The sequence below is a fragment of the Eublepharis macularius genome, chromosome 4, assembly GCF_028583425.1.
Source record: "Eublepharis macularius isolate TG4126 chromosome 4, MPM_Emac_v1.0, whole genome shotgun sequence".
Classification (NCBI taxonomy): Eukaryota; Metazoa; Chordata; class Lepidosauria; order Squamata; family Eublepharidae; genus Eublepharis; species Eublepharis macularius.
Genome location: NC_072793.1, coordinates 28,391,516 through 28,417,405, shown reverse-complemented (window position 1 = coordinate 28,417,405; position 25,890 = coordinate 28,391,516). Strand labels below are relative to the sequence as shown.

Here is a 25,890-nt window from a genome sequence, read left to right as displayed (position 1 = left end):
CCACTACCTGGAGGATGGCAGCCCTAATTCTAGCTGCTTACCTTGTATTGGTTGTTGTTAAAAGTGGGTGTGGTTTCTGCAAGTATAAATTAGTTACTTTTGAGCCTGAGTGTCGTCTATCTGCTTTCAGCTTCCAATAAAGATGTTTACTATAATAAAAAGCTGTTAATCTCAATATATAATGGGGGAGGGGGACTCCCTCTCCCTGCACTCCCTCATCCCAATTCAAATCAAGCCTGTCTACATCTGGGAAACACAGAATTCTCACACCATGCATGTTGGTCTGGTAGGGTTGCCAGGCCCCCTCAATCTCCCAGTGGGAGATTGGGACCTGGCTCTTACCTGGGGGGGAGGGTGCGTGTGTGCTCCAAGCATGATGACGTCACTTTGAAGTGACGTCATCACGCAGCCCCCTGGCTTGCGCCGTTGGGGGCTGCTGTGGAGCGCAGGAACACTCCTGCACTTTGCAGCAGCCCAAAACGGGCCCAATCTGTGCCAAAATGGGCACGGATCGGGCCCATTGTGGGCCCCTGCAGAGCGCAGGAACGCTCCCACGCCCCGCAGTGGCCCTGATCCAGGCCTGATCCTGGCTGCTGCTGTGCACGGGGGCGCACAGCACCGCAGGGGGGCACGCATGGAAGGGGCGCGCCCCCCCAGCTGGCCAGGTAAGTAGGGGAGGGGGAGGGGGGATCCCCCGCCCCCACCGGGGGTCTGGCAGCCCTATGGTCTGGCCTAATAATGTACTTCAGAAAAGTGTATTGTGGTTAGGCCCAAAGTCTTAGAGAGGCCACATTGTGTTTGATTTTTACAATACAACAAGATTATGACTGCCACAAAAAGGCAAGTACATGCCCATCTTGACCAGTATTTACTGCTTTCTTCTTCACTTCTTCAGGGAAGCATCAGACATTTTGGGGTAAGTGACCAGACTTTCTAAGTAAAGGAAAATATAGCATGCACGTGTACGCACGCACGCACGCGTACACATCTATCACTGGAAATATTGAGGTAAATGGGATTTACGAATAACAGATTCTAGCAACAGAAAATGTTCACTGTTCTCCCCATCCACACCGCAGTCCATCTCTATTTAAATAAATGGATATGAAAAGAAAAATTGCTTTATGTGAGGCAGCCTTTAAAGAATGCTTGAAAACTTCAGGTTGGGACTCTAAAATAGCCCAGCTGTTTGCAATTATAATATGCAACAAAGAGTATGTTACACTAATTTTTAAAGAGCGACAAAGGCATTGGGGTGTTGTGATTAAGTACTGGACTAGGATCTGGGAAGCCCAAGTTTGAATCTCCACTCTGCCATAGAAGCTCAGTCACTCTCTCTTAGCCTGACCCACCTCACTGGGTTGTGTGGATAAAATGGAGACAACAATGTAAGCCACTTTGAGTTCCCATTGAGTAAAAAAGGAGGATTATAACTGAAGGAAATAAATATTCTTTGTTTTTCTGAGCTCCAATACAGAGTGGTTTACCTTCTCCTTTTGCACCTCAACACACCCACACAAGCTTGGGTCACCAGGAAATGACCTGCTCTAAGGGTCAAACTAGATGTGAAGGTTTTTAAAGAGACTGTGTGAGCCAAAGAAAACAGCATTAAAACCTGCCATTCACTGCTCTTCTTTTCTGTTTGGTCATCCCTTACTTTAAAAATCTCCCCATTCAAGTACCCCCTCCTACACTCTTGATTCCTCCTGATTTTTTCCTTTACAATTTGAACGCTCCATCGATTCTCTTTTCATACCATCCTTCATCTTGAGACTCCCTGTTCTCATCTTCTCTCCCTATCATTTGAAACACTGAATGTTCTCTGCAGTGATGTAGTGAAATTTTCTTCCACAATTCCTATGCTTTGCCTGTACTTTATCTATCTGTTCCTGCCCATTTTCATCTCTAAAACATAAATATTAATACAAATATCATGCTGATCTTCTTTCCCTTTGCTGTACAAATTATTCTTTCCCAAAGGCAACCACGCTAAGAATCTGTGTAATTTGAGGTTTAATTTAACGCAAAAAAATGATAATGAACTCCTTTGTAGATCTTTATAGAAGAATATAGGTGCCACATTTCAATTAAGGCAGAGTCTGTTCTGTAGATAGTTATATTCCAAAAAATAAACTTTTTAAGATCCATGTGACTTGTTTTAATCTGAACCACAGTTCCTTTATTGCTTCTCACACAGATTCTGAAATATTTTTATTTATTTATGTTATTTATAGTCTGTCTCACTGAGACTCAAGGCGGATTACACAGCGTGAATCAGTACAGTCAATTTCAAAGACATTTTAATACACATGTAATTGAGGGTGGTGGTGGTGGAGAGGGCCCTGAAGTCATAGCTGACTTATGGCAACCCCCGGTGGAGTTTTCATAGCAAGAGACTAACAGAGGTGGTTTGCCATTGCCTGTCTCTGCAACCCTAATCTTTGCTGGAGATCTCACATCCAATTACTAATCACGGCCAACCCTGCTTAGCTTCTGAGATCTGATGAGATCAGGCTCACTCAGGATATGGAGGTATAGGAAATATACATGCCAATTTGCAAAGATTTAAAGCCAGCAGAAATCCAATACAGAGATGAAGAAACGTTGAAACATGATTAATTCTGATATATTAAACATAGGATCTACTCAGTAGGATTATATTTACAGCAATAATACAGAGTCTACACTCTATCATACTTAGAGCAATAGTAATAAACTCTATAGTATCTCTCTACCCTTTACTGATGCATCTCTTTGAGACTGCTTCCTTACATTACAGCCCTCTTATCTGAGTTCCTTTACCATTTCCAGAAACAAATACACCTTTTGGATATTCATTGTGGATGTAGGCCTAATCTTCGCTGAACAAGAACCAAGGTGGGTTGACATGGGGATAAAACGGCTGTAAGAGAACTCTCTTATTGGAGACTCTGCCGAGCACTTACCCAAGAAGCCATGACCTTAATCAGCACAACTGCAGTAGTTGTAAACCCAGGAATAGCCACCCAGGAATTTCCCCAAATGGGTATAATAAACATATTCCAAATTTCTGGAGACAGATCCATTTTAATAGGACGTCACCAGATGTAATTTCCAGTCTTTCCCCACAGTGTCAATAGATTTGAGGAGTCAAAATGAACTACGTTAAGCTCTACTGAATTGTGAAAGAAATAAAAACCAGTTAAGAACCTCACAACTGAAAACTGGGCATCTAATTATTCCTTGTTACTCCTTTATCAAGCCTCAACTTGACTCTTCTCGCCACCTTTTGTCTTCTGCCATTCACAGACTAACCTGTATGGCTGGATCCTAAGTTTTGCTAAAGGAGTAGGATTTACCCATTCTCCACTCCAACTGCAGTTTCCCCCAATTTCTACTCAGGAAAGGGAGGGGAGCAAAGGGGGGAATCTGCCGCAGAATGGGGTAATAAGCAAAAATCACAATAGTGCCATTCTGCAGAATGACACCTTTGGAGCCAAGCACAGTGCATGTTTAATTGGAAGTCAATCTTAGTTGTTTCCCTGGAAGTAATTCCCATTGGTTTGTAGTCTAAGTAAGCCTCAGAAGAACCAAGGTCCTTTATTTCTTACATTTGTATTGTCTTCTAGGGAGCTCAGGGAAACAACACATGTATTTTTTATATCTTCACAACCTGGTGAGCTGAGACTGTACCTCACCTGAGGTCACCCAAAGTTTCTTGGCAGAACACTGGTTTGAACCCAAATTGTCTCCATCCAAATCCAATATTCCTATTATGACCTGTAGACCTGTAAATTTATTAGAAATCTAGGTACAATCATATAAAACCAAAAAAAAGTACATAACATCTTATAGCATCCGCAAGACCGTACAGTTGCCAAGAGCCCGGAGAAAAAAAATGTCTTGCCCCTTTAATAGAGGGTTAATGTGAAGAAATGGGCAGTTGAAGTTTTTCATGGCATGAAGGTAAATAACATCACCTTATAAACAAATTCAATTGAACCTCTATTAATGGGACAGCATGTTTTTTCTCCAGGTTTCTGGCAACTCTAAGTAATGGTCTCCCAACACTGCTGAGCTTGAGGATGCTTTTAGAATTTTGTGCGAGATCTGTGGAGGCCACCACAAAATGGCTGCCATGAGAGGCAAGAGTGATAACTAAATGGCCACGTTGAAGGGGCGCTGACAGAATGCTGGAAGGTTCTAAGCCAAACATCCTCCTATAATGGCAATTTTATGGGCACCCCCCAGAAGACCCCAAAGTGATGTGTCCTGGGCTCTTAGGCAGAAGCCAGAATTAGCTCTTTGATTTGGGAAAGATGTGTTTTGAGGAAGCAAGTGAGGCCCTAAGAAATATATCGGTTGGCATCATAGCAACCATATTGCAAACACTGCTGTACGTGCTATCAGCAGTAAGAGAATATTAACTGAATCCCTCAGCAGTTAGGAAGCAACATATTCTTGGCACCTCTCCTTTTACAGAGGAAACCCTGGTCTGAGCCCTGATTTATTTAGTGCATAATACAGCACCACATAATGTAAAGGAAACAAGCCATTCCTTCCTGTCAGTTTAAAACAATCAAGCTATCCTGCTCAGGACTAAGTCCCACGTTAGTCAGTGGAGCTTAGTCACAGGAAAATGTCTTTAGGATTGCAGCGTCAATCGGAAAACTTCGCCGGAAACGTCCAGCCGAGCCTATGCAATGATCTCGCAGAGATTTTAACTGATATTGACTGTCTTGGCGTTTTCTCTTGGTGGTGGTGTTTGCAAAGGCTATGCGCTAATGCAATGTTTATAAAGATCTCGTGGACCAGAAATAATCATAGAGTTGGAAAGTGCCATACAGACCATCTAGTCCAACTCCCTGCCCAGTGCAGGATCAGCCTAAAGCATCTCTGATTTCAATGGTCATATATCTAGAGGAGTTAGAGGAGTATTAGTCTGTAGTTGCAAAATAGTAAAGAGTTCAGTAGCACCTTTAAGACTAACCAACTTTATTGTAGCATAAGCTTTCGAGAACCACAGCTCTCTCTGACGAAGAGAGCTGTGGTTCTCGAATGCTTGCTACAATAAAGTTGGTTAGTCTTAAAGGTGCTACTGAACTCTTTACTGATTTCAGTGCTCACTACCACGTTATTCTGGAAACGCTGCACGCCAAGGCACACGCGCCGCGGCCGCCAGCACGGCCCTGCAGAGCGCAATGCCGGCTCCCGACCAGCTGGTTTTCGGGAGCACCGTAACGGGAACCCTTCCTCCCACCGCCTGGGTTAACCAGGCTCCTCCCGTGCGGCTCCCTGCCCGCCTTAGCCCCAACTGCACGAGCGGATCACACAGGCTGGACCGATTATGGAACGCCCCTCTGCAGGCAGACGTGAAGGACGTGACAGAGCGAGGAGGGCGAGAGGCGCCGGCACCGTAAGTACTAGAGGATACGCGCCTCCGCGTTGAGAGAGAAAGAGAGCGAGCCGTAATGTTGCGAAAGGAAGCGGCTCAGCCTGCCGTCCTCTTCCCTTTTGCTCCTGTTTGCAGAAAAGAAGAGCCACAATACTATACGCTGCGTTTCTTGCTACTTGTTTACTACAAGTGGGATTTTTTTTAAAAAAAGTAATAATTCTTAGGAATCCTAACTAAACGCTTGACCTCTCTTTAAAAAAAAAACCCCTTCGAGGGACTCTGCTTCTGATTTGACCGCAGCAGCAAACGAACAAAACACGCACCCAGAAACAACGCATGGACAGAGCTAGCGAAGCGGATACACATGTATAAGAACACAGCCTGATTGGCTGGGGCGCTTGCAAGTCTGATCGCCGGCTGTAGCCCGCGAGGCTGTGGGGAGAGGGGGTGTATGGGATGCGAGGTCTCGTTCTACCGTTCCCCTCTCTTGTATTTGGGGACCCGCAACTCTGACGGCCATCAACAGATATAATCCTCGCAATGGAAAACGTTTTCACCTTCTAGAATCAAACTCCTAATGACTTTTCCCTTTGAATACGATGGACAGATAGATAGACACAGATATGGTGTTTCCATCAACAGTATCGTCGCTGCAGTAAAATAAAATATTCGGCTCAAAAATTGAGGCGGTTGTGCACGCAGGGAGACGCAGAAGGGACTTCGTTTATCATCAAGCCCTTTTGGATTAGCTATATACAACGTGGATAAAACTGACTTCACCGCAATTTGTGATCTCAGCTCCCTCTCTTAAAGGAAAGTAATTTTTCCTTTAAGAACGCTAGTAAAGTCCAACCAAGAGAAATTCCTAAAGTCTCTGCGGGTTGCCTTGGATCAGACTTCTAGAATGCTTAGGCACTCCAGGTAAATGCAACAGACATCTACCCCACACTTCCACTGCCCACTCTATAAAGTGCACAGAAGAACAAATCCCAAACTGCCACTTATATCTCATGTTTCAAACCACCTTCTTCTGGTTATACCTTAACCCTGAGCCTTATTCCTTGTTGTGATAACAGCACTGCTGTCCTAGACGGCCAATGATGCCTTACTTTAAGAAGAAAACATTTCAGTCAACAAATCTAGCCCAAATAAATTAGAAAAAGCAACACCACAAAAGCCAGGAAACCAACTAATTGGCTTGCAGGATATTTGCACAGGACATGATCTGAAACAGGCGACTGCACTGAGTCAAATATCTATATGTAATGATCCAGTTTCATGCAGCCTCCCACATCCTCACCCACTCTGCCCAGAATCCTCATACGCTCACACATGCATGCATATCTATGATATCCTTACCTAGCAAAGTGGGGGGAAGTTCTGCCTCCCCTCCAAAGGTGTGCTCTGTTGCCTAGACTGTTGCCTTAGAAACTGAGGTAGGAATAGTAAGGAGGGAGGAGGCATTTGCTTCATGTTGACTCAGTTGTGGGTGTTTTTTCGGGTGTGTTTGACTGGCTGGCTCACTATGGGACCCATCAATCGAATAAAACCGCTCTTGGCCGCCAGTTTCAGTAACTGAAGTGTATGTAGCCTAGCCTGATTAGTCTTTGACAATCGCTGCATGTGTGTATAAAAAGAACTTGTGGCACAAGTACAAGTGTTTTAAGCAAAGTGGATTGGTTGACAGAAACACGCCTTAGCTGTGTAGCACAAAGTCGGGATGCAAAGATTAAAGCTTATAATTTTGGTGATTGTTTTTAAATAAGAAAACAAATTTTTAATTGTCTTGGCTATTACATAAAAAAATAGTTCCACTAATGTTCAGAGTCTCAGCCTACTTGGTGATACTCTGTCTGTAGGCCACGGTTTCCAGCATCGTGCCTATGGGTGCCACAGTTCCCACTATTCTCTAGCATGGCGCCTGCCAAGCTTGTCAGAAAGTGGGCAGGTCTTTGTTAGGCAGGGCTTGTTATTGGTTGCCCTTATTCACATGAAAGTGGTTTCCACAGATGCAACAGCAGCAGCCGCTGGAGTATCGGGAGGACCAGTAAGCATCCAGGTTTGTGGTTCCATCTTTCTTTCAGGCATGCCTTCTTTTTATTTTGCGTTCTCTTTCTCCCTTACTTCTCCCCCGACTTCCCTTACTCTCTTTTTATTCCCAGTCTGTCATTCTTTTGCAAAGTTAGGAGGGAAGTATTGTGTTTGACTCCAGTGGCAGCCATTTTTGGGGTCACCCCCTTTCTAAATTCCAAAGGTGCTTGTAGTATCAAAAGAGTGGGAATCCCTGCTGTAGACAAACAACATCTCTGCTCTCAAGGTGTACTATTCCTGTTGTTATTCTTGTTTTTCCTCAGTATTTCATTTCAGTTTCAACAGATTTGTGGGGGTGGAGACTAGAAAGGTGTGGTTTGGGGAGGGGAAGGACCTGAGTGGGGTATAATGCCATAGAGCCCCCCCTCCAAAGCAGCCATTTTCTCCAGGAGAACTGAATTCTATGGCCTGCAGATCAATTATAATTCTGGGAGACCTCCAGCTACCACCTGGAGACTGGAAAATCCAGCCAGCAGGATCAAGCAAAGTGCTGACGGCTCCTTTTTGCCAGTCCCACCATAGAGACAGGCAGGGGTCAGGGCAGTGCCCCACCAGGATCTTTCCCAGTAGAGTAAGTGGCCAACATGCCCCTGAGCAAGGGAAAATATAACAGGTGTAGAAAAGATCCTTAAAGATAAAGATGTCTCTCTGGGAACCAAGATCAAGATAATCCAGACTATGGTATTCCCCATTACTATGTAGGGATGTGAAAGTTGGATGGTGAAGAAAGCTGACAGGAAGAAAATTGATTTAGTTGAAATGTGGTGCTAGAGGAGAGTTTTGTGGATACCATGGACAGCCAAAACGACAAGTAAGTGGATACTAGATCAAATCAAACCTTAATTCTCACTAGAAGCTAAAATAAGAAAACGGAGGGTATTATATTTTGGTCACATCATAAGACAAGATTCTCTGGAAAAGTCAATAATTCTAGGAAAAGTGGAAGGCAGTAGGAAAAAAGGAAGACCTGAAATGAGATGGCTTGACTCAATAATAGAAACCACATCCTCCAGTTTGCAGGATCTGAGCAAGTCTGTTAATGATAGGGTGTTTTGGAGGTCTCTCATTCATAGGATCGCCATAGGTTGGAGGCAACTTGACAGCACACAACACACACACACACACACACACACACACACACATCTTTTCCCATGTGAGGAAAGAAAAACAACTTGAGAGGGGCAACTTTTAATAGAAATGGACTGACCAGAAAGGTTAAAGAGCCCTTCCCCCTTTCATCAGTCCTCTGTGGAATACTGTAGCCACTGTAGCTGCATTTTGTAAAAGAAAAACATCAGGGGAAATGTATGTGTAACTCTACAACATGTAGTTCCACTCTTTAAAAGAACGATTTATGCTAAACTTCAATTTTATAGTATACTATATGCATTACTGTAATTTTATAATCTTGTCTTATAGCATTGTGGATTGTATGTATGCAGCTCTGCTAGCATCGGTTTTAATTGTGAAATCCACCTTGAATCTCAGTGACAAAAGTAGACTAGAAATGAAGTAAATAAACGAATGAATTACATGTATTGCATCCAAAGAACTATGAGCAGAGACAAAGCTCACACAGTGGATTTTTCCTGCTTCCCCATCTCACTGTACCCTCCTGTGCCCCTTAAAAAAACACTCCATTCCGAACACTCTTAGGAATGGCATGGGGTATGGCATAGAGGTCTGCACTAAGGAAGAGGAATTGGTGGGAAGTGCCCCCTCTTGCTTTGTGTAAATGAAAGTACTTTTTTGGTTGCAGAAAGGGGTGTTTACATCCAACCCAATATTTATGGAATTCACTAAAATATAGCATGGGAAAAGTACATTGAATCTTTCTAACAAAAATTATAAACATCTAAAAATAAATATCTAAAACGGTGACAACAATGACAGTACTAAAGTCCATTGATGTTTCAAGAAGTTTTATAGTATAGAATTAGGGTTGCCCACTCTGGATTGGGAAATTCCTGGAGATTTTAGCGGTGCAGCTAGGGAAGGCTAGAGTTTGGGGAAGAAAGGAACCTCAGCAAGGTATAATGCCACAGAGTCTACCCTCCGAAGCAGCCATTTTCTTCAGAGGATCTGATCTTTGTCACCTAGATATCAGTTGTAATTCCAGATCTCCAGCCACCACCTGGAGTCTGGCAACTCTAGTGCAATTCTAAGAAGAGTTACTCCAGTTTAAGTGTAATGAAATCAGTGGGCTTAGACTGGAATAACTCTTCTTAGGATTGTACTGAAAGTAACTGAGATGTAAAAAGTATTTTAATTGTATGTATGTGTACCATTGCAGATTTCCTCTTGCCAAGTTTTCTTGGAGATGAAATTTAAGTAAGCATTGACCTTTTTGGATGCTGTTTTTCAAATGAGTTAGTTTTTCTTTTACTCCATCGTTTATAGTTTATCTCAATATTTTTAGGGGTGGGTTTTTTAAATTAGCACAATCTCCCTTGTATACCAATGCACATCTGCCTAAAAGATAGATTTCTTTTTTGAATAGCATCGTAACAAAGTCTCACATTACGGGATCCCAAGCCTCTTTTCTCTCTCCTATTTATTTTTCCTTCGGTTTTATTCTTCCTTCTTTTTTTTAAAAAAAAATTCAAATGAACTTGTTACTTGTTCATTACCACCATTTCACAAATGAATTTGGGGTGGAGATAGGAATAGTTTGGAAGTGAATTAATAGTAAGATTTGAATCATAATCAGAAGAAGAAATGGTTTTTATGTTCTTTGGTGCTGAAAAAAATGTTTTTGATTGAGTGGAGTGGCAGTTCTTAGTTTGAATTTTGAGGTGGATTTAGAAATCTTCTAAAAACCATATTAAAGCAATTTGTAGTAAATCAGAAGCAATAAATCTGCAGCAAGGGGCCAGAAAATGTTGTCCACTTTTACATTTCCAGAGGGGTAGTTGTGTTACTTTATTGTAGCAAAAAAATCTTGTGGCACCTTAAAGACTAACAACATTTTTATTCTAGCATAAGCTTCTGTGGTCTAAAGCCCACTTCATCCCATGCAGGACATTCATTGTCTGCTTTGTTATTCACAGTTTGCACAGAACCTTTTATGATCTTAATTAGATGCTGTGAAAGGATTACCAGAATAGAAACAGGGTGTTATGTTTCTAAAACAGTCTTTATACTGATTATGTTGCTAATCCTAAAGCATCTATTCAAAAAAGTATTTAAATGTATTACAGTATACAGGAGTGTGTCTGGCTATGGAACAAATATTAAAGCTATCTTTTTGAAGATTAAGATCCAGTAAAGATTCTAACAATACAGTCATATGGATAGTTAATTCAGTAATTCAAGTTGTTTTAGTCATTGGGCTTAGACTGGAGTAGTTCTATGTAGGATTGCACTATAACATTATTTATCCTCTTTAAACTGGAAATCAGTCTGAAAATCCATTATATATTTAGTAATCTTTTGACATTCAATATTGAAGACCTATTTGAAATTAAAATTTCACCAATGAACAATATTAGATTATATGAAGAAATGGTCACTGTAGGAGTTTTCTCAGATATATAAAATTCTGCCTTAAAGATTAATGTTTTAACCAGTAATCTTATTTTTGTTGGGAAACTTATGAATGACAATTCTTTTATATACACTGAAAAAATGGCAAAATATAATTGCTGAGTTTCTTGTGAAGAATTTTTTTAAAAGATTCAAGAGTTGCTTTATCAGCTCTACAAAACTATAGTAAAAGAGCGTTTAATTTTCCCAATTTTTAAATTGTTATACAACATATTTGAAGTGTTCAACAGCTAAATATAGATGCAAGTGAAGTGGAATGTACTAGAACAAAGTGTTTCAATATATATCTTTCCTTGGTACCACAGTAATATAAAAATATTTACTGAAAAACTGAAAAGTGTTATCTATATTACAGTACAAGTATGGGATAAATATTTTTAAAATTATCCAATTGTTTCAATAGTAACATCTTTTGCTTGTTATAGCCAATTTCAGACATTTCAGGGGAAATGATTTATACTTATTCACTTGAAAGCGTGTAAAAATCCTTCATGTGTACAACGGCTATACATGTAGGTATCTATCCCTACAGTTAGATACTCCCCCCCCCCCCCGAATTTCTAACCACGTGGAGAGGTTCAGGTATATAAATGTATACACACAGATATTTACACACTTTCAAGTACACACAATAATTTTTATTTATTTATTAAAATGTTATGCCATATCTCCAGAGACCTGCTTGAGGCAGCTTACAGGTAAGATAATAAAACAAAATGATTATAACACATCAATTTTTTTTTAAAAGCCATAAAAACATGTTAAAATTGGGTCTGCAGTTTGTTGTTGCAATGTACCTCCTCCAACATATGTTCAACGTCAGTATATCTTTTTAAAAGTGTATGATATTTTGTATGCATTGTAATACTTGCAAAAAGCAGAAATAAAAAGTTATGTGGTTTAGAGATGTGATGGTGGAAACCGCTTGCATTATCAAAAATAGCAAACAAAGTGGGAGAATTGAGATACTATCGGTGTAATCCTAAACAGAATTGTACCCTTCTCTTGACTTCAGTGGGCTTAGTAAGGTGTGACTCCATTTAGGCGCTTATATAATCAAAGGATTTGGAAATTAAAATTAGAACTTACATCTATTGATACTTTAATATTAAATAGGAAGAACTAGGAAGAACTGGGAAGCTTTGCTGTCTCTTCTTTATCATATTATAGTTTTGTATGAAAACACGTAAAAACAACTTTAAAATCAAATTCAGAAGAATTTGGGGTATAAATCTCAAATGCTGTTCTGAAAAAAATCTACAAAATTCCCTGCCCTCTCTTCCTGTCTAAGTAAAAAAACACTATTCAAAGATTCCCTTTTTGTTATTTGATACTTTATCAATTGAGCAAAATTAAATATGATAAATATTGAAGATGTTAGCAACAGAATTGTGATTGGGGTTTTTTTAACCATAGCTTATGGAGCAACTCCAAAATTTACACTGTCTGGAGGAAAATTAAACATGCAATTAAACTGATAATTAAATATAGCTTGCTTTCAATACTCTTCCTTGTCTGTTAGGGCTGAGTAATTCAGAAGCATGTTGGAATTTATTAACCACAGTGGAAATACTGGGTTGTAGTAGTCTACTACTCTGCACAGAGAATATCTTCTTCCAGAGGAAAATGATAGAATGCAATCCATTGCTTGCCAGTAAATGAAATAGTCATAATCCACTGACATTAACAAAAAGATGGTATAAAATCTGAAGACTGACAGTGAGAGACCTGAGTAATCTTAAAAACATAGAAGTACTGTTGAGTGTTTGTGATTGCCCTTTATTGAGTTTATGGAACAAGATATAATTTAGAAATCACGACGTGTAAAAGACTAGAATTCAAATAAATGTTTTATATATATATATATGTTACTTTTCATTCTTCCAAGTTTTAAGAATGCCTTTCTTAGACCACTTTATTCATATCTCTTCATCATATTCTTAGCTGCCCCTAGAAATTCCCCTTTATCCAATGGAGAACTTCAACTCACCTGTCATCTCCCCATCTACTTTATTGGTCCCATCTGACAACACATTTTATCGACTCACTAAAGTCTTCTCTTTTCTCTGACCTTTACTGTGACATTTCTTTTGGAGTAACTGAAGCACAGGGGACTTACACAAGTGTTAGATTCATTTTGTATCAGTGGCACTGGCAAACTTCAAAGAACAGTGCTCCAAAACTGGTGTATTGCAAATGACACTTATCCACTTGACCAAACAGAGGTGGTATGTATCATTGGCTAGGCTCAAGGACAGAGCAGGAGGGAGGGAAGCAAGAAAGCACTGTTCCACTCTGAAATTGCAAATAGCATTTTTTTTCAATTGCAGAATGTGATTGGGCTGGTCCTACTCTTGCACCAAAGTAATTTTTTTGATACAAAGCTGTAAGAAAAAGTATTTATGTACAGCTTTTTTGAAGTACTCTTTCAAAATATGAAGTATCTTACAGTGCAGTTCTAGAGTTACACCCTTTTAAATCCAGTGAAATCAATGTCTAATTTGAATAAGAGTGTTTCACAAACCAAGTGCAAAGACAACAATAGGACTGTGTGCCAGAAGTTCCTGTGGGACAAGAAATGAGTTTAAAAGGTCACATTACAGGTGATCCAAAAGGCAAGTAAGCTGTGTCACATGCTGCAGAAGGACAGACCTCCAGAACCACTACACTACTGGCCCTTGAGAGAGGATAGAAGGAAATTGTTTCTTAAGGCTTGATATTGGAATTAGTGGAGGTATACTTGGTGGACCAGAGTCCAGATGCAGACTTTCAGTACATACATTAGAAAGGCATTCTCAGAGACTGCCAGGTCTCCCCTCTCCAAATTCCTTTTTATTTGAGACTTGTTAAAGTTCAGGCCTAGAAGCAGTATAGGTAAAAAGGTAAAGGTAGTCCCCTGTGCAAGCACCGAGTCATTACTGACCCATGGGGGGACGTTGACGTTTTCTTGGCAGGCTTTTTAAAGGGTGGTTTGCCATTGCCTTCCCCAGTCACCTACACTTTACCCTCAGGAAACTGGGTACTCATTTTATTGACCTTGGAAGGATGGAAGGCTGAGGGCCAAGCTACACATGACGAATGACACTTGAACAGCAAGTGTATTTCTCCCTGTTCACTTGCCCTCCACTCAATCCACTTGCCGTTCAAGTGTCATTCGTCATGTGTAGCTTGGCCCTGAGTCAACCTTGAGCCGGCTGTCTGAACCTGGCTTCCGCCAGGATTGAACTCAAGTCCTGTGAGCAGAGCTTGGACTGCAGTACTGCAGCTTACCACTCTGCGCCACGGGGAGGTGGGGGGAGCAGTATAAGACTTATTAAAACTGATTTCCATTGGCCAAGGCAAGAATGCATTTAATGAATGCAGGGTGTGTGTGTAGAGAACTACTCTGCCCTGAGCCTTTTGGGGTACTAGGGTTGCCAGCTCTGGGTTGGGAAATTCCTGAAGATTTTGGGAGTGGAGCTTGAAGAGGACAAGGTTTGGGGGTGATGGTGGTGAGATATCAGCAGGGTATAATGCCCTAAAGTCCACCTTCCAAAAGCCATTTCGTCCAGGGGAAGTGATCTCTATGGCCTAGAGATTAGTTGTAATTCCGGGAGGTCTCCATCCATCACCTGGATACTGGCCACCCTAGGAGATACTACACATTGAATTAACATTTTTTTAAAATATACCTGTGATGTAAAGAATAGTAGTTGTGTATAAGGGGACATAATAACGTTCTGGCCCTCACACCTACTATGGTCATAACTGTTCGGGCCTTAACTAAAAGACAACACAAAGTTCCTTCCCAACCCAACCGCACTTTAACATGTCATCCAATAGCCCTGTCTGAAGATTATCATTTCTGATTGCCCACAGGAAAGCAGGAGAGTATTAATCAGAACAATGCCCTTAAAATGATCCAATTCAAAAAAAGCCATAAGCCCTTTTTAGGGTAGTTAGGCCACCAAAATAATGTGTCATACCATTTTACTCAGCGTGCAGGGCCAAGCAGTCAAGGCAAGGGCCACTATGGGCTTGGCTTACACTTGTCATCACTTCCCAGGCTCACACATCCATCAGCTGGATCTTAGGTCAACCCCGCCCTGTGACACTGATGATGCCACTGGGCCTCAGCTGGCTTCCTGTGCACGTGGCCAAGGACAGCCTTCACCCTTGCCAACACACCAACATTTTCACTAGGATTGCCAGCTCCGAGATGGGAAATCCCTAGAGATTTGGGGGGTGAAACCTGGAGAAGGCAGGGTTTGGGGAGGGAAAGGACCTCAGCATGATATAATTCCATAGAAACCAAAAGGAAAAGGGTTTTAAAACTCAACCCAAAAAGGAGAATGAACTAAGAGGGTCAAGCTAAACCTATAAAAGTTTAAAAATTTAATATTTATTACAAATTGTGTACACAAACACCATAAAATAAAAGTATAACAGTTTAAATATCAAAACTATAAAATACACACAAAGATGGATATTCCATAAAAATTGATGGAGAATCCAATGACTGTATATATATACATCAAACAAATACTATATCATGAATAATACAGTATCTAAAAATAAATTGACCAAACACATTTTGGCCTGATTTCTCCACATGAACTGATCTCTGTGGCCTGGAGATCAGTTATATTTCCAGATCTCCAGCCACCACCTGGAGGCTGGCTACCCTAATTTTCACAGGTAGACACTGTGTGTTTTTGAAACTCAGCCCAAAAAGGTTTCTTATCCCTGCCTTGCACCATCTTTGAACAGCCATTCTATGCGTGTTTGTGGCGCTAATGTTACTGTGATGTTGCCTAACTGCCAGGACTACAACCTCAATTTAAAAAACAATACAAAACAGAAAGCCTGGCCCTGTCCTCCTTTCTGGCTTCGTGCATAATTGCCTGCAGGCATTTCTGCTCCCATGGACACACATATATACACACTCTCACCGATAAAGACAGCTTGCTGCAGGTTTACAAGTGTGCCTGTCTAGGGCTGTCAGCAGCAAGTGCTGGAAATACTACTAGATTAGTTAGAACTAAATACCTTATTTTGCTAGCTTTGCCTTACTAAGCATTGTTTAAAATAATAACAACAATATTTGATTTATATACCGCCCTTCAGGACAACTTAATGCCCACTCAGAGCGGTTTACAAAGTATGTCATTATTATCCCCACAACAAAACATGGGTGGGGTGGGTGGGGCTGAGAGAGCTCCAGAGAGCCGTGACTGACCCAAGGTCACCCAGTGGGCTTCAAGTGGAGGAGTGGGGAGTCAAACCCGGCTCTCCAGATTAGAGTCCCGAGCTCTTAACCACTACACCAAACTGGCTCTCAGTTACCCAAAAGTACCCCAAAGTAAAAACAGAGCTTGCCTCTTTGCAAGAGTCAGGGCCATGTATTTGATGTTCTAAAAAGTCCTGTTTTTTGTAGTGATTTACAATTCAATCCCTGGTGCTGCAATCTGGTAATAAGAAGGTAACAGAATGAATAAAACTAAACCCCTTTGGTCCTATAAATATTCTTGCACATGAATACTAACTATATGCCAGCGATCACACTGAATCTGCTGTATGGGCACGACTTGCAATGCTCAAGCATTTCACGTGCACAAATGTTTGCATGATCAGAAATCAAGTCATGAGGAGAACTGAATACCCAGGGAAAAGAGCTGTCAAGTGAGGCTATCATTTTACAGTCAGTTCTCAGAGTAGAGCTGCACTTTAGACTATGTCACAAGCTCTACGACTGTGCATCTTGAGAATTTACCCTTCAGCGGGAATAGACTGTGTCAGGGCCCAGAGAAGGTGAGAAGCCGCACTAGCAGCCCAAACTGGGCATGTACCTTGCCTCATGTCCTCAGAATGAGAACACTCTAATTACGGTGCCAGTCCTACATGTGAATCCATTATCCAAAGTCTGCTCCACATGAGATTTTCAAACAGCAACTCTGCCTCTAGCATAGTTCCTATATGCACATGTGCAAGTATAGAACTTACTGGGAATTCCAGTATAAGATGATGCCGCACTTCACTTCATTACCATACCAAAACAGAGGTAGGAATCACTGTGGGTATACAGCTAAAAAGCAACCAAATGTCACAGATACACTGGGGGGAAAAATTGATGCCAAATATAAGAACGAAGCCAGCACAGATGTTAGGCAATATTCTTTAATATTGCCTTGGGTGCCATTTGTGGAGGTACTAAATGTTCTGAATGAATAAACAAGCTCCAAACTCCAGAAAATACAGGATAAATGTTCAAAGAAAGAGAGGCAAACTGAAATCTGTCCTCTTCATTTATTAGAATTTTCTTCTATTCTTTTAAAAAGGCCACATCAAGGGAGCAGAAAAACAAGAAATACAACCAGGATATCTAGAACATTTGGTTACACGGGCAACAGGAAGGTATTTCAAATCCAAGTAAATGTCCTAGGTCAGTAAAAAAAAAAGGGATATTACAAAATTAGTCATTAGACTCTGAGCACTGGCTGGAGGGGATGAATCAGGCATATGCTGAGTACAGTGGCGGACCAGGAAGGACACCTCAGATCAAGACTGATGGCGGTGGGAAGCCACAGCTAAATGGCTTGCTATTGTTAAGAGGGTGTCTGTGCGAGAGAGAGGGCAGGACTTTTTTATCACTTTGATAAAACTTAACTTTTCAAGTATGAGAGGATCTTGGCAAAGATTGATAGAGGTGGGAGTGCGGAAGACTATTATAACCAAAACTGAATCTGAACTAGGGTTGTTGTTTTTTCAATGCCAGGACTAAGACTGAGTGAAAACAATAATGTAAGATCATAAGAGAAGCTCTGCTGGATCACACCTGTGGTCCATGTAGTCCAACATCCTGTTTCACACAGCAGCCAACCAGTATCCCTTGAGGGCCAACACACAGGACACAAAGCCTTTCAGGGCTTTACTGCCTCTGGATATGAGAGTACCCCTAAGCAAGCTTATTTGATTTCACAGCTAAGGGGCAGCTTCCAAATGAGGTGACTTTCCAGTCGTTTTGAGCCCCAGCAGTATCCTTATTTCCTCTTTGACAGGCTCATCCACAAATATCAAGTGACAGTGTTTGTTCTCCAGTCTAGCTACTGTAGCACAATGGGTAAGTAATTGGGCTGCAAATCAGCACTCTACTGGTTCAAGTCCCACTACTGCCATGAGCTCAGTAGGTGGCCTTGGGGAAGCCCCTCCTCTCAGCCCCAGCTCCCCAGCTGAATTGTAGGGATATTAATAATACTAACTGGTTCACCCCTCTGAGTGAGGCACTAATCTGTCTAGAAGAGCTGGATATAAGTGCAGTTGTTGTTGCTGTTATTTCCTCCATCTTTGGGAACCTTTCCAGTGAGAAATTAAGGTGAAGAAACTGAAAGCCACTCTCCTCAGCCCATGAAAGCAAGCCGGCCAGCCTGGATCCCCTCAGCATCCAAGGCTCAGCAGAGGCCTTGTCTTGGGGCTGATTCTGAGGCTCTCAGGGCGGGGAGGGAGGCATCGGCCTCCTTGTCCTTGGGGCTTAAGCAGCTGGGTTCCCTCCCTCCCAATCCGTCTGGGCCACGGAGAACAACAGACGGCTCGATCGCCTAGAAACGGGAGAGCGCCGGAGTGCCAGAGAAGGCTGTGCTGCCGCGGACCCGGCTCAACTGCTCAGGGATGCGCGCGCGAAAATGAATGAACTCCTTCGGGGAGGAGGAGGAGGCGCGCCAGCCGTGCCGGCGCGCTGGTGGGGCCCGGCGTCAAAAGGGGGCGCGGGGAGGCCCTCGGGGGTCCGGGCCGGGTCACGGCGACATTGGGCGCGGGGTCAGGGGCGGGAGGATGGCGGCGCTTGTGTGCCGGAGACGGGGCACCGCATGGCGCTCGGGGCTTGGCCGCGTCGGGGCTTATCCACGTCTATGCGATGCTGGGAGGCTCTCTGCTTCCACTTCGCTGCCCCCCCCCATCCCCTGTTGCACACAGGCGGCCTCCCCGCTCCCCTGCCCAGCATCTCCCACCGCAGCCTCAGGGCGCCCAGCGAAGGGGCGAGTGGCGGGCAGGCAGGTCCGCTGCCCTTCGCCTGGCTCGGCTTCCCCCACCCCAGGATGGTCTCCCCCCCCCCCTTGAACTCACTCCCGAGGGAATGGAGGCGAGCGCCCGGGGCGCAAAAGGGGGTTCGGCGACGCGCTCGCTCACTCGCTCGCAGCCCGGGCTCATCCGGCGTGCGCCCCGGAGCAAGCAAGGGAGGGCAACCCCTGCCTGTGGGGAGGAGGTGGGGGGCCCTCAGGGCTGGCCCGCGGGGCTGGCGCGCGTGAGACTGGGGCCACCTGCGCGGGTCCCCGGCGAGAGGTTCCGACCCAGCCCGCCCCATCATCAGCGGACAGCTCCCCTTGCCTTGGTACCTGCGCGTCCCGAGCCGCCCGCTTGGGCTGCGCGACCCCAGCTGAGCCCGGCCGGGTCGGATCTGCGTCGGTGCCTGGTCCGGTGGGGTCTGTGCCGGCTCCAGCCCAGGGGCGATTTGGCGCCTGTGGCTCAGGACGGAGCGGCGATGCTGCCCTCTCCAGCTAACGTCAGCGAAGCACAGAGAGCCGGGGAGAGCCGCGCGGCTGGACGGGTCCTAGCGCCGCCCCGGGTGACTCAGAGCCGCGCCGGGTCGGGCACGCTCGCAGCCGGGGGACGTCACTGGTTCCGGGGGGGGGGGAGGGAGAGCGGCGCGGAACAGTTCGGATCGGATCAAAGAGAGGCTTGTGGCGAGTGCGAAGGGTCAAAGCCTGGGCACGGGCGGAAGACAGAGACCCAAAGGGCCAGGGCTAGCGCCGGGATGGGATTGGAAATGGCAAAGCCCCGTGGAGCCCAGGATGCTGATGACCCAGGAGAACCATGGGGCGAGGGTCTGCAGCAGCTGCTGGGGCCAGGAACAGACGGTGGACGCCGGGACTGAACCGGGTTCAGAGATGCTGCGCAGAAAACACGCGGGCTGCCACCTAATGGGAGAAGGCCTGGGTCAGGAAGAGCAGGGACAGTCGGGGAAACTGGAAGAGAAGTTATTTATTTTATTGATTAGTTTAATTTATAATCCGCTCTCCCTGCAAGCGGGCCCATCATGAATACATAAAAACCGTTAAGAACAATTAAAACATTAGTAGCAATCACGCAGGTACAGCATTAAATATAAAGGCAGCTAGCTCATATTGCACCCCACATCTCAACACCTCGAGCCCACAGGCAGGGTGGTTAAAATGCAATCAATGTAGGGTTGAGCATATATCCCGCCCCCCCCCCGCCCCCTGCCACACATACACTGGGTGGGGCCAATTGGGTGATTTGTCTGTCTCAACCCCCATAAGCCTGACGGAACATCTCTGTCTTGAAGGCCCGGTGAAATGAAAATAGATCTTGTTGAGACCGGGCTTCCACAGATGGAGAGTTCCACCAAGTAGGTGCCAGGACCGAAAAAACTCTGGTTGAGGCAAGGCAAACCTCCCTGGGGGCAGGGATCACCAGTAGTTGTTTGTCTGCAGATCTGAGTAGCCTCCAGGGAATATAGGGCAAGAGGTGGTCCCATAGGTATGTCAGTCCCTGTCGGTTAAGGGCCTTAAAAGTCAGAACTAAAACCTTGCACCTGACCCGAACTCCACTGGGAGCCAGTGCAGCTGGCACAGAATAGGTGGACTGGATTTTGTACCATGTCTTCAGCTGTTTGCCTGCCTTTTCTTGATAAATAAATCGTTATGTAGGTTCCAGAAACCTAATTAAAGGATTCCATGTTTGTGCCATTAGCAGAGTATATCGTTTTTCATAGGAAGCGTGCTTATAGGTGGTTGTGAGCTCGTTCTGCTGGCTGGTGTGTGTGCAGGAGAGAAAATAACAAATCATACACTTGGTTTATATTTAGAAAAGAAATAAGAGTTCTTTATTGTAGGCAATCCATACTCTGATAGGAAAGGAGGAGAGATAGATCCTAACTCCCTATCTAATCTAAAGATGGACATGGATGCTAGGACAAGGCCTGTATCCATGCTGCCAAGATGGAGGGAGGAGAAGGAGGGAGATGTTGCCTGGAACAATGCCAGGAAGAGAAGAAGTGAGAGGGAGGAAGTCAGGAGGAGGAAATCCTGAGAATAGCAATCTACATATCAAAGGACAGTCCAAGCAGTAAACAGAGTGCCCTGACCTCTCTGTCTTTCTAACTCTTTGGTTTGTCCCTCTCTGAAACCGGAGGAAAGGGACAGCTCTAAATCCTCCTCTTCCAACACTTCTGTCTAACTATTACTCTTCCCTCTGCTTTTACATTTCTATAAATTGGCCGCAGGTCCCAATCTGATGAGCTGCTCAGGATCTGATTTTATAACACATGACAAAACGCCCCCCATAGGCTTTGTTTCTTGCAAAGAGCTGTTTGCCTTGAGGAATACATTGCTCGAGTTCTTTCTGTTCAAGATCAGGCTCCTTTTCCCTTCCACATTTAAATAAACATACTTATTGCAATGCCTGCCTTACAGAATAAGAACCGTTCCAGGTGGTCACTTGGTGCAATAAATGTACATTTGCTGTAGGGGGTCCAGATTTCTTCCACCCAGGCAGTGCTTCAGTTGCCCTTTTCCTGCACTCCAATAGCAAACCCCTAATGAAATCTGTTCTTAACCTGTGTAATTGTCAGGGCTTTTTTCAGCTGGAATGCGGTGGAATAGAGTTCCGGAACCTCTTGAAAATGGTCACATGGCTGGTGGCCCCACCCCCTGATCTCCAGGCAGAGGGGAGTTTAGAGTGCCCTCCACGCCGTTTTCTCCGAGGGCAACCCACTGAGTTCCACTGCCTCTTTTCCCAGAAAAAAGCCCTGGTAATTGTCATAACTTCCCTCAAAGAATCCTGAAAATTGTACAGTTTCCAGTGTTCTTTGGGGACCGAGAATGTTATTTACCTAAACGGGCACATTGCTATGAGTTCTTCTAATCTGTGTGTATGTGTTATGTACCGTCAAGTCGCCTCCGACTTATGGCGACCCTATGAATGAAAGCCCTCCAAAATGTCCTATCATTAACAGACTTGCTCACATCTTGCAAACTGGAGGACGTGGCTTCTTTGATTGAGTCAAGCCATCTCGTTTTAGGTTTTCCTCTTTTCCTACTGCCTTCTACTTTTCCTAGCATTATTGACTTTTCCAGAGAATCTTGTCTTCTCATGATGTGACCAAAGTATGATATCCTCAGTTTTGTCATTTTAGCTTCTAGGGAGAATTCAGGCTTGATTTGATCTAGTAACCACTTATTTGTTTTTTTGGCTGTCCATGGTATCCGCAGAACTCTCCTCCAGCACCACATTTCAATTGAATCAATTTTCTTCCTGTCAGCTTTCTTTACCGTCCAACTTTCACATGCATACATGGCAATGGGCATACCATAGTTTGGATTATCTTGATCTTGGTCCCCAGAGAGACATCTTTATCTTTAAGGATCTTCTCTAGCTCCCTCACAGCTTCTCTTCCGAGTCTCAGTCTCCTGATTTCCTCATTGCAGCCTCCCTTTTGGTTGATGATTGAGCCAAAGAATAGAAAATCTTGGACAATTTCAATTTCCTCATTGTCAACTTTAAAACTATGTAACTCCTCAGTAGTCATTACTTTTGTCTTCTTGATATTCAGATGTAATCCTGCTTTGGCGCTTTCTCCTTTAAACTTCATCATTGTTTCAAGGCTTCACTATTTTCTTCCAGTAATGTGGTGTCATCTGCATATCTCAGAGTGTTAATGTTTCTTCCACCTATTTTCACTCCACTTTCTTCTAGATCTAATCCAGCTTTCCTTATGATATGCTCTGCATAGAGGTTGAACAGGTAGGGAGATAATATGCATCCTTGTCTGACACCTTTACTAATTGGAACCCATTCTGTTTCCCCATATTCTTTCCTAACAGTAACCTCTTGTCCAGAGTACAGATTGTGCATCAAAACAATCAGATGGTGGGGCACTCCCATTTCTTTTAAGACTTTCCATAGCTTTTCATGATCCACACAATCAAAAGCTTTGCTGTAATCTATAAAACACATGCTGATTTTCTTCTGAAATTCCAAGGTGCATTCCATTAGCCATTGTAAATTTGCGATGTGATCTCTAGTACCTCTTCCTTTCCTTAATCCAGCTTGAACATCTGGCATTTCTTGTTCCATAAATGGTAAGAGCCTCTGCTGTAGAATCTTGAGCATCACTTTGCTTGCATGGGAGATTGATGCAATAGTCCAATAGTTGCTGCACTCTTTGGCATCCCTTTTTTTTGGAATTGGAATGTAGACTGACCGTTTCCAGTCTGTGGGCCATTGTTTTGTTTTCCATATTTGTTGACAGATTCTTGTTAAGATTTTGATGGACTCCATTTCTGTAACTTGAAATAGCTCTATTGGTATTCCACCAATAGAATTAGAAATTCTTCTAATTTACCTAATTACAAAAAGCTTTCCTTATAGCAAAGCAACCCATAGTGGGGAAAAGTCCCTGCAAGATGGGGACACAGTCACAGTCAGACTGCTTCTGATCTAGTCAGGGAGGAGGTTGTGCAAACAAAACAGCAGCAATAGACTATAAAAGCCTGCAGCTACTATCTGGCTAGGGTGGGCCTAAGGGGCCCTAGTCCTTAGGGACTGGTCTCTATTGGCCTACGGATGCTACATAAGCATCCACCCACCCACATTAACCACATGCAACTATCATGTAGATCATTATCTGATCAGCTCCATAAACCTAAAGCGAGTAGCACAAAACACATTAAATTATTTGAATCAACCTCTGTTGGTATAAGAATATACACACTTTGGAACTATACAGAGTTCTTCATTAGGCAATAAAGTGCCATGCAGGTGGCAAAACTGCCTACTTATGCCATTTTTAGGTATACAGACATTTTTTTTGTAAATATTAGTGATAGGAGCAAAACTTTGAAGCTAGGAAAATTTGGTTGAAGACTAGTTAGCAAAATTTCTTGTTCTTCACATCTCTGTTAAATTGTGTAACTTTAAAATAGCATATTTCAAGAAATGCTAGAAACCTGAAGATGTACACTGGCTGTTATGCAGTAGCCTCGGCAGCCATAGTAACTTAGCCTAGTGTATTCTCAAAAATGCTGCCATAATAGAACATGTCACTTCAAAACACCTCACATACGTGGAAATCCTTTCTCAGGGTTTTCCCTGCTCCAGAGTAATGAGCAGTAAGTAATTTCTCAGAATTGTTCTGAAGAAAATGGCTGCTTCTCTGGCATTTTATCAAGCCATTTTTGTGCATTATTTTGATCTATCAGCAGTCATACTAAAAGCTTGTTCTGGGTATTTAACCCACATTTTCCATTCCAGGAGCAAGTGTACACTTCTAAAACAGAAGTGACAATTTGTCACTAGCGATTGTTTTATATAATGGGACAAACTGCCAGCCATCAGTGACAACTTTGAGTCTTCAAGAAAAAAAAATACAATCAGCACCTTCAAGGCTCCCCTTCAACCTCCAGTCTGCTGTATGGCAGTCTATAGTAGCAGCATAAGGCTTTTATACACTGGAATAACTCAGAGAAGATACCCATAAGTATCCATGTTCTATATGAGACTGCATCTTGGAAGACGTTGTGGAAGTTTCAATTAATGCAAAGTAAGGCTGTTCATCTTTTGATAGGAGCACACCTGTAAGAATACATAAGGGCCGTTTTCACATTTTACCTGCTGCCGAAACATCACGCACCTGGAAGACAGCATCTTCTCATGCGAAATCGTGCTAGGAAGACGGTGTCATCCGGGAGTTTTGCACAAAATCGTGTCTTCCTGGCACAATTTCACACAAGAAGACGCTGTCTTCTGGGTGTTTTACATTATGTTCTGGAGGCCGGTAAGATGTGTGAAAACAGTCACTGTTTTAATTACAGACAACAACAACAACGACAACAACATTCAATTTATATACTGCCCTTCAGGACAACTTAATGCCCACTCAGATCAGTTTACAAAGTGTGTTATTATCCCCACAACAATCACCCTGTGAGGTGAGTGGGGCTGAGAGAGCTCCAAGAAGTTGTGACTAACCCCAGGTCCCTCAGCTAGCTCCAAGTGGAGGAGTGGGGAATCCAGTTCTCCAGATTAGAGTCCTGCCACTCTTCTTAACCACTGCTTTCTATTCTCTAATCAATACATATATATTCTGCTGCTGAAAATTTCCACGAGCTTCTGGAATATCACACCAGGAAATCTGTATCAGAGGTTTTACTCCCACAAGCTCAATATATTATAGATGTAGATGTATAGGCTAGTGATGGAGGTTAAAGATGTTTGTTTCTATGTGTTGTCGAAGGCTTTCACGGCCGGAGAACGATGGTTGTTGTGGGTTTTCCGGGCTGTATTGCCGTGGTCTTGGCATTGTAGTTCCTGACGTTTCGCCAGCAGCTGTGGCTGGCATCTTCAGAGGTGTAGCACCAAAAGACAGAGATCTCTCAGTGTCACTGTGACACTGAGGGATCTCTGTCTTTTGGTGCTACACCTCTGAAGATGCCAGCCACAGCTGCTGGCGAAACGTCAGGGACTACAATGCCAAGACCACGGCAATACAGCCCAGAAAACCCACAACAACCATGTTTGTTTCTCTTCTCATGTCTGATGGATGAAAACTATATCATCTTCTGTCTTTTTTGTTGATTAGGGAGTCAATACGGGGAAAAAAAATTCTGAAATCCTGGAAGCCTTTGCCAGAAGGAATTTATAGTACCAAGAGCAATAGACTGGAAAGTACACTGATTTCTAGTTCTAACTATATGTTGCAAGTGTAGAGGATGTGTTTAAACTAGCAGTAAGTGGCTGGGCTCTTATGTCTGAATCATCAGTTAATGGGCTCATATGTATTTTTTGCCACAGTGCAGCTGTTCTGTACTCAGAACATACTACAGTCT

The 25,890-nt window shown here is 43.3% G+C and overlaps 1 protein-coding gene across 1 annotated transcript in view; it reads right to left on the bottom strand.

The window, feature by feature from the left end:
* SLC16A3 (solute carrier family 16 member 3) overlaps positions 1-19,525 on the bottom strand; it is a 35,565-nt gene extending 16,040 nt beyond the window's left edge. The window contains exon 1 of the mRNA XM_054978741.1: positions 19,378-19,525. The gene's annotated coding sequence lies outside the window, so the exon portion shown is untranslated. The remainder of the gene's footprint in view (positions 1-19,377) is intronic.
* Between the last annotated feature and the right edge of the window lie 6,365 nt (positions 19,526-25,890).